This window comes from Rhinolophus sinicus, chromosome 13 (assembly GCF_057876585.1).
Source record: "Rhinolophus sinicus isolate RSI-liver-muscle chromosome 13, RSI-T2T, whole genome shotgun sequence".
Taxonomy (NCBI): domain Eukaryota; kingdom Metazoa; phylum Chordata; class Mammalia; order Chiroptera; family Rhinolophidae; genus Rhinolophus; species Rhinolophus sinicus.
This window is the reverse complement of record NC_142513.1, coordinates 10,379,879-10,392,424: the sequence shown is the minus strand read 5'-3', so window position 1 is coordinate 10,392,424 and position 12,546 is coordinate 10,379,879. Positions and strand designations below refer to the sequence as shown.

Here is a 12,546-nt window from a genome sequence, read left to right as displayed (position 1 = left end):
GACACAACCAGATTAGAGAAAAGGGCACCTCCTAGAATCAGTGTGATTCCGTGCTCTTTCCATTTTATAGATTCAGAAACTGATTCCAGGGGGCTCCCTGAGAGGGAAGATGCCTGCCCTGCTCAGCTTACAGGTGGTGGTAGGACTGGGACCTCAGCTTGCCTTTGGCTCAAGGAATTTCAATGATGCTTCGACATTTCCACTGAATGTTGGCATGAACCCTGAGGTTCATTCACAAGAAGAAAGGATGGATAAACTATGGCAGAATCTACAAGCTGTGCCTGGATGACTATGATGCTTCTAATAAAAGTCTTTTTAACCCAAATTATCTGAGACATCTACCCATATTTCCTTTCTCAGTCTATGCTGGTTCTCATGAATAGTTGGACATGGATTCACATTTGTGTCTAACGTTTCTGTTTGTTCTCTCGGCCTGTTAGAAGGAAGGTAAACTAGGGGACACTTAACCTGTTTCCACTCTCTGGTTCCCTGATATTAATTTGACTACACAGGATCTTTAATGTTCGCCATCACAAAGATTCAATTTCATACATAAATGAGTCAGTGTCAAATGATAGGATGAGGGAGGCAGGCCATGTTTTCCTGACGCCTCTTAAATGGTTTCTTGTTTCAAATTGACACAGATCAGGGACCATGGATTTTGCTGACAGGCACACAAATTGTCTGCTACTCACCAACAATACCAAGGTCTGTGTTCTTGTTGGGGCAGTTGAAGTTGACTGCAGAGGATGTTCGTGAACTTGAAATTGTGTTGTTTACCCGCCAGGGACCTTGAACTTGAGAACTTCGCCATCCACACAAAAGTACAGATGTCATGCCTTGTGGGAGTATTGTAGGGACATAAATTAGAGCAATTAGAATGTGTTGGAAGAAAGGGAAGTCTGCATTACTAATTAAAGCATCATTACAGGGCTTCTGAGAGGCTGAAAGAGACATGGTGTCAACACTGAAACCCCAGAAGTGACAGGAAGTGACCGCATTTGGAGCCAGAGGTCATTAACACAGGCAACTGAAGGCTCTCTGACTCCGTCAGGAAGGAAAACTGACATGCGACAATATGTTAAAGTGAGCATTTTAGTATTTTTCAGCGGCTATAATTTTCAGATGATGACTTCAGGAATCTTTTAAGGAGGATAATTGATTACCTGACAAAGAGCCTGTAGTATTTCCTCCTCACAATGGAAGAGGGAAAGGCAATAATCCAGCTCTTTTGAGCAGAAAAGGAGCATTTTTTCAGAGAAAACATTGCAGTTTATAGCAATTGGAGCCAGAGGAAACACAAATGCATCTCGTCTGCTTGACAAATAAAATTTAATTAAGAGACTCTTCATGCTGGAAAACAAAGTCCTGCCTGTGCCAGGCAGGGAAAGCGACAGTCGGGGATGAGTCTCCTTGAAACACAGCCACGTGTTGGTCCCTTAATTATTCATAAAGGTCCTTGTGGCTGAATTTCACTGCTTCACCTATTTTTAGTTAATTCCTTACTTTTCTTATTCCAAATGCTACTTGTATTACTTAATGAAATAGGTAATTCATCCCACAATAAGCACAGATGAAACGGAGAGGTTTAGGTTTCTTCCCTCAGGGAATTTTAATAATTTCAACACCTTACAGGGACATAAACCGGGCACTGAAGCTATTTGGTTCCCCACCCAAGCCTGTGGCCCTGGCAGAATCTGACCTTCCCGGCCCGCTGGGGCATGCCAGCAGATGTCCCCAAAGCAGGTACTTCCACCCTGACCCCTTCGCCAGTCCCTCCAGGGCCCCTGTGACTCTGGAGGTGTCCTGGGGCTTCTCCTGGAAGCCCTGCATTGGGCTCGGTCCCCAGAACAAGACGCCACTGCTGACTGACTCTCAGAGCCCGGCTGCCAGTGCCAGAGCTCCTTGCTGAACATCTCCCGACCACCTGCTCTGATTTTGTCCCGAGGTGTGACCAGGGCCCTAAAACAGAGGTCTGCCATCCCACCCAGGGTCTTATCCATGCTAATAGGCTGTGGTGGGGAACAAGGAGATGTCGTGATTCAAGTAAAGCTTCCTGGTGTGCGGTGAGACATACAAGCTCACCCACAGCCCCTTGGTGCCTCCATCCCCACATCTGCTGAGACCCCTGAGTGGAGACCCACACAGGCACTCACACCCAGTCGTGTGCAGAGGACAGACAGCTCTGAGAGCTGACTGGGAAATGCTCAGAAATTTTATTACGTGTTTGCCTGGAATCAGATATGAGAATTTATACCACGGAAGTCAGCAATTGCTACAAATCAGCCCCCCCCTCCAAAGTACCAGTTTACCAACATCCACTGTAGTCACATCTCACGCACAACCCTGACTTTTGGGTGGAAACCCTTGTTATCAAATTTGGGGATCCCCCTCGCAGTGGCTTCCATGTCCAACCCTAGCTCCCTCCTTTTACCCACTGCACTAGGAGGTGATCATGAGCCCCAAAACCACTCTGCTGAGACCACTTCTGCTCCTCAGCAGCGTCCACTAACAGCCCCCTGGGTTTGTTCTAAGACATCTATTCAGTCATTACAGATATTTAATGAGCGCTCACTATGTGCTGGGAGCTGTCCTAGGTGCTGAAACGACTTGCCTCCAGAGCAATCAGATGCTGGGTGGTTCAAAGATCTCAGACATAGGACTCTATTCCAATACATTTATCAGACAAGGAAGGGGGTGTTGCCATATGCCCCTTGTAATAGATCAGCCTAGCCTTTGTGGGCCAAGTACACACAAAAAGAAGATGAGAGAGTCAGTACTTCACCGTGATTCAAGCAACAAATCTCAACTCTGCACTTCACAGTATTTCACTGTGGCAGAGAGATGGGTGGAGGTGGGGTTCTCTGGTCATGTGCCCCCCCAAGCTGTCCATGGCAATGCACCCTAAGTCCTAGGGAGCCACGCCTGAATCAGCAGGGAGACTGGCCAGACCCTGTTCCCCATTCACCCCTCACTCCCTGCTCTCCAGGCCCCCACACCCCTCCAGCTCCCTACACTGTACACCCCAACCCAGAGGCCCCACCTCTTCTGGTCCCCACCGTGGCCCAGTTGTCAGTCACTCCTGTCCAGTCCAGGACAGCCAATGAGGGGGTGGGGGAAGGAGGCAGGCAAGGGCCCCTCAGGACAACATGACCTCAGAAAGGAACGCCAAAAACACAGTCAGACCCATGACTTTGTGAAGCTTCAATGGCCAGCAAATCCACTCAGCCAGCTCAGTCTGCTTGGCACACACGGTGCCTGTCAGCTTCCCACCTGTTGTTACCTGGATCTCCAGAGACGCCAGACCCAGGAGATGTAGGCAGACGGCTCAGATCTGCTACATCTGTTTGACTATTTGATTACTAACCTCCTTGTTCTATTTCCCTGATTTTTTTTGTGTCATACCTGATATGTCATGGGCCCTGAATAATATTTTCCTGAATGAATGACGCAAACTTTGATTTGGGAAGGGGCTGTTGGCTTTTGACCTTCGAGTAAGAATCATTTTCAATGCTTTCAACATTCAAAAAATCTTTCATTTTAATTCATTCATCAAAGATATTTTTTTCTTTCTGAGATATCGATGTTGTTCCTTTTTTAGTTTCTTTGTCCATGTGGGAAATAAGTAGCAAATTGCCCGAATGTGGAATGTAGGTAGCGGAGCTGTCTTAATTGGTTAATTTGCTTATATCTCTACTGGAGTGCAATCACAACGTGTCTTCATGAAACGCCGTTTAAGTTATTGCAAGTGTCCTTTCCTTCCTTTCCTTCCACAGCTGCAGGTGGCACGGGTGGGGCGCTGTGGGGAGAGTGGAATATATCTCCACCCATTCACCTTGAATAAAATATCCTAATTTTCACACACCAGCCACTACACTGTAATATAGGGAAGGCAGACACCTGTATGCATCATAAGAGGCTTAGGAGATTTTCAAATCCTGGAGGAAGCCCCTTAGTTTCTGTCCTTGGAGCTTTGAATCCCATGGAGCCCTGGCCAGGGGTCCAGAGGCTGCACCCAGACCAGACCCACTGCCTACTTCCGGGCTCACCCCCACGGGCCACGTCCCCAGGGGCCTCCTTCCCTGCTGTGAAGCTAAGGGTAGAGCTACTGATGCTCCAGGGCGATGTCCTGTGAACTGTGTATGAAGCACAGGGGAATGTTACCTTTCCCAGACTCTCCCTCTGGGCCAAGGTTCTGCCTCGTTGAGAGATCCAGCTGTCTCTAGTGATGGTTTAGCCCAAAGGACACAACCCTTCCTGCTACAAATCTTTGAAAAAGAGGTAAACCAAGGTCACAATTCTAAATATCTGTACGTTCAGTAGCTTTTGGCCGTCTGTCCCATCTGGGCTTCAGCAGTCACTCCTTGCTTTGAGCTCTGCTCGTGCCAGGCCCCATGCTGGTGCTGGAGATGCAGAGATGGAACCTTGGTCTTCAAGAATGGAGACGACGCTCAGGAGTCTGTGTCCTTGGGGTCCTGGCATTTGGACAATCTCCAAATGATTTCCAGGTGATTGCAACTGCTCCACCAAACAGAAAAAAAAAACCACAAACATTTATTTGCTGTTTTCTTCTCCGCATCAAACCCAGTGGGCCGGTTTCAAAACTATCTGTCGTTGGCGAGATGCACTCAGCAGCAATCTGTGGGCTCTTGGTCGCCCCATCAAGTGAGACGCCGGGGTAATTGGGACCATTACTGTCACGGCTGCCATCAGGATCCGTGGCTGCAACAACATCAAAGGGCATCTCTCCAGAAGTGTCATCCAAGCACCCGCCAGACAAGGAGCTTTTATCAGTGTGTCCGAGCCCCTCTGCAGGGCCACTGCTGCTGAGAAAGCCGACGTGGCCACAGAGGGCGGCAGCAGCTTCAGAACCAGCCGAGAAAGCGATGGAGAGTCAGGTCTGCCACGGCCGAAGCAGATCATTTGTCTAGAATTGGGGTTCTTAAAGGTTCTAAATATCCAGCCCAGCAGCCTAAGGGCTGCATCTCTAAGGCTTCATTCATGAGGGCTGACTATGTGCCAGCAGTGCTGAGGTCTTTATGCTTTACATAGGGCCTTAGGCTGGAATCTTCCAGAAGCGAACCCTAACACTGGGCGTGAGGGTTTCCCAGGAGGAAGGGAGACGGGAAGGAGAAGGATTATCACACAGACCCTGGTGGGACACTAAGCAGGTGACCACCGTGGGACATTGGGCTCAGTCCCTCTGGGTCCTGTGGGAGACAGCGTGGAACAGGCCTCAGAGGGGATGTGCTGGGGGGAGCAGCTGGGGTGTGTCCCTCCAGCTCCCATCTGGCCTTCACTGAGGCTGCTTCCCAGAATGTCCGCTCCCAGCCCCACTGTCCAGCTCCGCCCTCCACTAGAGTTCCTGCAGCGGACGCCTTAGACGGAGAGTCCCAGGGGCAGTAAGAAGCCACCACAGGGCAAACTGGCGAGGGACGAAGGGACAGAGGCACCCGCTGTGTGCTGCACTGACTGTCACTGTCCCACAAAAACCAAACTTAGGAAAAGATACATAGTTGATTTTAGAGGCTTTAAACATAACCCAGGGCAGAAATAGAAGAAGCTGATTTTGTGGGTGGAAAATTTGAGTCCTAGGCAGATGAAATGAATCATTCACCAAAGTTAGAAGCAAATTTTGCTCCAAAAATGTGCAGATTCACAGTCTCCCCCAGATGGTAAGTGACAGACCACAGGCTACATCCAGCCAGGAAATATGTTGTGACCAGCCCACAACTGGTTGGTTTGTACAGCTCGTTTTTAACATTAAAAATGATAAGAGTCCACAAGGTATAAGTAGAGTAAATCATCACATTGCATACTTTAAATATCTTACAATTTTAATCGTCCATTTTACCTCAGTAAAGCTGAAAAACAAAAGAGATTTCACATAAAAACCTAGATTTCTAGCTTTCTTTGAAAAATCAAAGATATAACAAACCAGATGTACCCTCCACCAGACAATTCTTGACCTGAGCAAGTCACGGCCGTCTTTGCTGGGCTAGGCTGTGACGTTGAACTTGCCACAGTCCTCAACACTCTCTGTTGTCCTTCAGCAAGGAAACAGAGTCATCGCTATTTAATATCTCTCAGACGGCTGGGCTTTTGTGCCATGGTATAAACAAACCTCTCTACCCATCTCACTACTAAAAACAACAGAACGAAAGATAAATCAAGAGAACCATATGTTTTAAGAAAAATAAGAGCGTTTATTTCTTTGTGAAAATGAACTCCCTATGCAAACAAAATACGTTTTGTGTTGAAAAAATACACTCAGCTCACTTCCCTCACCTGCACGTCCTATCTGACCTCTGTAGGCATACGATCCCATTCAGACAGTCTCTGGGTACCACCTCCATTCACCTCTTCACAGCTCCCCTAACCAGAGCAGGGTACTGTGGCCCCTTCATTCAGGAGGAACAGTCCTGCTCACATTTTCCAGATGACATCATCCCTGCAGGAGCCAAGTCTCTGTTTGGGGGTGTTTTCTTCCATTCTTTGTTGTTTTTTCCCTTCTTGGACCCAGGAACCAATCCAAGCCATGTTTGCTTCCCCAACGTGTTAACACAAACAGCCTGCGTAGCAAACTAAAGAGGCATATGTTACCTTAATTACAGTGGGGGACACTCAGAGCTATTGAAACACTCGAGGAATAGACAAAGCCCTCCATTTGGGAGGAAAATTAGTTGTACACAAACAAGAGCGCATTTCGTCTTGAATTAAAATCTTCAACGTTCCCGTGGCAGAGAATTTTTTAGCTGTTTCCTTTTTTTCTTTTCTTTTTTTTTCTTTTGGGCGTTTCATCCCCTCCTTTCCGTGGCAGACTTTCTTGGCCCTAGGGCCAGGCTTTGAGGCCCCACGAGGGTTTCTCCTATAATTTCCCTGCACGGTCATTCTCCTGCCTTTGTGGAAATTTCAGTTGCTCCAGCCCACCTTGGGCCACGACCTGCCCTCCCCAGCCCTGTGCCTTCCTGTGCACAGTGCCCTCTCCGCAGCCCCCAAGAGTAAAAAGTCATCAGTCACAAGCCACTCCTCCCCAGGACCAGGCTCTGCCGAGGTGAATGAATGATTAAACGTGATGAATAACAGTGACCGGAAAACACAACGTGGGGAAAGTGTTCACTTTAGCTGAAACTCCCAGATTTACTGCCACAAATAATGAAATCATCAATCTTTCATGCGCATAAAAAATGAATCCGCTGAGGAAAGTCTGAAACGGGCAGTGAAGGAAAGTCGTGCCTCCTCCTAGGGATTCGTGCTCTGGGATCTCCCTGCTCGGGCTGCCCAGCTATTCCCCCAGGCACCCCGGGGACTGTGCCCAGTGGATGCCTCTCCACCAAGGTCTTCAGTAAGGAGGAGGGAGTTGCCAACACCTTCACCCACTACCTTCAGCCGCCAGGTGGACCCTGACCCCAAAGTGTACTAACTCAGGACTTGGACCATCAGCCCTCGCTTCCTCAGTCATCATCACACTTACGTGTTACTGTAATAAAACAATTGCATTTTCATCAGTTCACTGGGAACCTCCCAATAACACTCTCCCTGGAATCTGGGAGATGTATTTCAAGGCTGCCAGAATCTAGGGCACACTTCTAGAACTTTCTATCATCCTCGTGACCCACCCGTCAGGACTTGCATCCATCTGTCCCAGCATTAGGAGCAGAGGATGGTCCTCATCTCACCTCGACTGTCCACGGGAGCCTAGGAAATGCAGGTTTTCGCTTTTGGGCTCCTGCAGCCCAGGAAGCCTGAAGGATGAGGCCCAGCTGACCATGTTCATCACAGCTTACCTGGGCTGCAGCCTCTGTTGTCTCTGACACAAGGCCCCACTCACTCAGGTCGTCCGCTGACCTGCAGCCAGTAGAGTTTGTGCTGTTCTGGGCACCAACATCTTCACTGGGGTCATTTTCAGTCTTGGGACCCAAGGAGGAGCCCTGAGGTCGGCCACGTGGCCAAGGCAAAGAGAGTTTGGCTCGACCCCTTCCTCCCGACTTCCACTCCAAGGCCAGCAGCGCCCTTTTCACTGCTTTCCCAAATTAGAACACAATATAAGATTCTTTTTAACAGCAAGAGTTTAGGGGCTAAAAGAAGTTTGAAAACTACCCATCTATGTTGCCGTCCTAATAGAAAAGCTGCTGAGTTATACTACACGGTTTCTGAAACTATGGCGGGTCCCCACAAAGATGATTTGGGGACCCTGAAGAGATGACCATTGTCTGTTTTAATAGTGTAAGACTATTTGGGGTGTATCAGAAAAAAAAATTAGCACATCAAATCCATTATTTCACTGATACTATTGTCGAAGATGAATACAAGGGTCTTTTTTCAAGAAACTGATTTAAAAGAAAAATTTTCATAATATTAGAGGTAGTAGAACTGACCTTTGAACAACATGGCGGTTATGAGTGCCAACCCCCGATGCAGTCGAAAATTTGCATATATCTTTTGATTCCCCCGAAACTTAACTACTAATAGCCTACTATCAACTGGGAACCTTACCAGTAACATAAATAGTCAACTAATAGATATTTTGTATATTATATGTACTGTTTACAAGCTCCCCTGGCCTTGCTGGCTGTACCTTTGCACACTCGCTTTCTCCTCTTGAGATCCCCTCCCTCATCCTCTCTCCTCTCCCATCCAGCCCAGATTCACCTGTCAGCTCCTCTCACGAGACCTCCCTACCACCCTTCTCTGGGCTGCATGACACCTGTTCACCTGGAGAAGCACACCTGAGCAGCCCTGCCCAGTGCGGCCCTGCTTCTCTATGGAACTAACCGACCACAGCAGTGGTCTGGTGCTGTCACCGTGCTCAGCCAACAGCTGTGGGACACAGACCCCTCCCTCTATTGACAAGGGCCTGACAGCCTGCTGTGGTTCACACGCCATCTTCCTGTGTTAACATCCTCCTTCCTGACTCGGACAGTCTTTGGGTTTGTAGCAGATACTTTGGTCATTTTCCAGCACATTAATAACCAGTGCACAACTTTAATGATTCGTGTTGGATACTAAAGCACACATTTTATGGGTCGAGGGGTGAGCATCAGATGGGCATGGGTCACACTCTAAGCTTCATTTTTCACCATTAGAACACCCTAAAGAATGCCTGGAAGCATCAAGTATCTGCCAATATATTCGTAATTGCAAATTAATCAGAGTTAATACATTCTAATGTTTTGAGCACATCTCCATAGGAACTACGTAGAATGACCTTGGATTTGTTCTTGACTCCTCTCTCTCTCTCACACATGTCATTTTCAATTGATCAGCAAGTCTTGCTCATTCTATTTTCAGTATATCCTGAATCCCATCACTTCTCTCACCTCCACCTGGACCAGGCACCATCTTCTCTCACTGGTCCCTGGGCTCCATCTCGCCCCCTACAGGCCATTTTGCACATGGCAGCCACAGGAAGCCGGCTCCGTACCTTCCCTAGATCCTGTCCTTCCTCTGCTCAAAACCCACAGTGGCTCCAGCCACACCTGAGACAAACCCAAGTCCTCACCATGGCCCACAAGGCTCTGCACCTGGTCTGGAATTGTCCTAACTTTCTGACTGTATCCGGCCTTGCTTCTCACTGCTCACTCTGCCCAGGTGCACCGGCTCCTTTTTGACTCTCCCTCTCCCCATTCAGGTCCTGCCCTCCCTGGGAAACTCTTCCCAGACGTTCCCATGACCCCGTCTTAGCTCAGCTGAGACTTCAAGAGTGGCCTTTCCTGACTCCCCATGTCTCACTATCTATTAGGGTGAGACTCATCTCAATTCTCCTCGATTTTTCTCAGTTTTAGCATTGAAAGTCCTGCATCCCAGGAAAGGCCTCAGCCCTATGCAAACCACAACCACTGGTCCTCATGTGGTCCCTCCCCTATACTGTAGGCCAATCACTTTCTCTTTGCCCCTCCGGGGCCGCAGTACACCCTTCTTAACCCTGCTTTGTGCCCCTGAAGGCTGACCTCTAGGACTGCCTCACCCATGCTCCCTAGACCTTTGGCTACACCACTGGACCACTGGACCACTAGAATTTGGCTAATGGGAAGGACAGGCTGAAGGTCAGAGGGTGAGGAAGCAGTTAATTCAAGATGTCAATTTCCTGAGCTCCCGCACTGTTGGCCTACGGTTTCAGTAGTGGTCGCATCATCTGATGTCCTCTGACAGGTGTGCCCTCTTCTAAGGTTTCAGATCAACCCTTTTTCAAGAATGCCACTCCTCTCTTGACCTTTCGCTTGTTCCCAGCCGCAGCACCACCCTCACTGGTTCCCATAGCCCTGTCCCACCTCTATTAACCATTTCTTCGTTAAACTCTTTCATCACTCCTTTGTGATCAGACCATTTGTTTCCTGCCATTTGTTCTCTGACGGATACACTTAGCTAGTTTTTTCTCTTCACCACAGTCATTACTGCCTGAAACACTAGAGAATTGCATCAAATCTAAGATGCCATCAGTTAGAAGACACACCATTACTTTACCTAGTGCTAAGGAAGAAAAAACACTGACAACTGAACCTGTGATTGTTACACATCACTAATAAGATGCATCCTGATTTTAGATATGAAAATGTGAAACCAAACCATGTGTTTCTGGATCAACCAAATGCATTATGAATTTGTTTGCTTCCATTAGAATGCAAGCTTTCTGAGCTCAGCCATGTTCTCTCTTTTATTCCCTGCTGCATCCCAGAGCTTAACGCACAGTAGAAATTCAAGAAAGATGTTTGGATGGAGGAATGGCATCCAACCCTCGCTTGCACTCCTGTTCCTGGGGGCATGGCCCTTGCACTAAACATGCTGAGCCTGTGACCGAGCATTTACCACCGACCTGCAGTGATCTAGAAACGTCCCATCCTCCTCAACCGATGAGCCTTTCCAGACAGACGCCGGCTTCTCTCCCAGCCGTTGCACCAGACCTGACTGCTGAAGTGGGAGCTTTTCAGCGCTTGATCCCAAGGTCACCTTCCCCAGTCCCAATGCTGTGGCTGGTTAGTTTTCCTGCAGCTTTGGACACATGGGGGCCAAAGACTGGGGAAATGAGATGGAAATGTGTGTAAAAAAGAGCCCGTGGGGATTTGCAGAGGTACCATTTCCGTGTTAATCACATGGGATTTTTCATATAGGCTCCCTTCCAGCTTGACGTGAAAGGATGTAAACTCCTTCCTTCCATTGTATTTACCAGCCTGGGGGGACGGGTAAGCCTCATCTCCATCACACTTAACTGAGTGCCCGTACTAAGGAGATAATGTCCCTTTCATCCACATCTGTCTTGGTGAATTGACGTCTGTGTATGCAGAATCCTAACTACACGGGGTGCACGGCCCCCCTGCTCCCTGAATCCCCCCAAAAACGTTAAGTAATGGCTTTTGGTAAGGACATAATGATCAACATCTTATTTCACTTTAAATATGCAAGACAAGGTAAAATAAGGCTCATACTAGGAGCAGAAAACACGGGAATACCTGTGAGCAAGGAAGTGCAGACAGAACCGGGAGATGAGGCAAGGGATGTGAGAAGACAGGAAGCTCCACGCAGCTGAGGATGGGAGGAGGGTGAGGATAGGGTCATGGAGTGTGGGCCAATGACAGGACACCTCAAACTGCCGCAGAGTTGAGATGACCTGCGCTGGGAGACAGAGGAAGCATCTTTCAAGGCTCTAAGGAGCAAGAGGTCACTAAACTAAGTTACCAGGGCTTCCAAGAGACCATGGGAGTTATTTCATGACAGGCCCTGACATCGCAGAGTCTAAAATAATTCTTTGCTTGGCTGTTCACAGTGGGGAAGATGATGAAATAGTTGCCAGAAATAAGACAATCAAAATATGTTGTCTTTTTAACAGAGGCCAAATGTGTGTGTGTGTGTGTGTGTGTGTGTGTGTGTGTGTGTGTGTGTGTGTGTGTAGGAGGGAATAAGAGCAAAAGAGATAAAGAAGTGAAGAAATGAGGAAAGAAAGGAAACTGAGGTTATTCATTTCCTGATATTGTAGTGGTGCTTTCTGTGTCACAGTTAAACTTGAAAAGCCCCCTTCAGCCTGCCCTTGGAGCTCTGGCTTATACCTACCTGCAGGTCCCAGCCCTGACAGGGACACTGCGGCCCCACAGGGCTCTCAGGGAGCCACAATGAGGCCACATCCACTATCTTTTGTCCTGTGGGTCCTGTGTCCCCCAGGGCCTGCACAGAGTCCCCCAGTGTGAGCACAGTGCTTTCCCACACCCCTCTCGCTCCCTTCCACTACATCCGAGTTTCACAAACCACATGCATGAGATCATATCACAGGACAAATGCAAGTGGCACTGGGTGACACTGCTTCCTGTACTGAGCCCTTCGCTGCTTCCAATTACCTCAAAGGCAACATCTTGATTTGGTGCTAATAGGCCTTTAGCGTCTCTCTAAGCCTCGCTAATCATCCTCTGGAACAAAGAAAGAACAGGCTCGGGCTCAGTGACAAAGGCAGCCCCTCTGGGCAGGTTTGGTGTTTCTGTTTCTATGCTTACGTCCTTCTGCAGCAAAACATGCTGATTTGCCCTTTACTCTGCTGGTAACAGTTTCTCTTTCAAATAA

At 48.3% G+C, this 12,546-nt stretch overlaps 1 long non-coding RNA gene across 3 annotated transcripts in view; it reads right to left on the bottom strand.

Moving 5' to 3' along the window:
- LOC141568198 (uncharacterized) overlaps positions 1-12,546 on the bottom strand; it is a 57,178-nt gene that overhangs the window by 7,018 nt on the left and 37,614 nt on the right. For 2 of the 3 annotated variants that reach the window (XR_016018155.1, XR_016018154.1), the window contains exon 3: positions 696-839. The exons of the other annotated variant lie outside the window; for it this stretch is intronic. This is a non-coding gene — a long non-coding RNA (uncharacterized LOC141568198). The remainder of the gene's footprint in view (positions 1-695; positions 840-12,546) is intronic. 3 annotated transcript variants of the gene reach the window in all.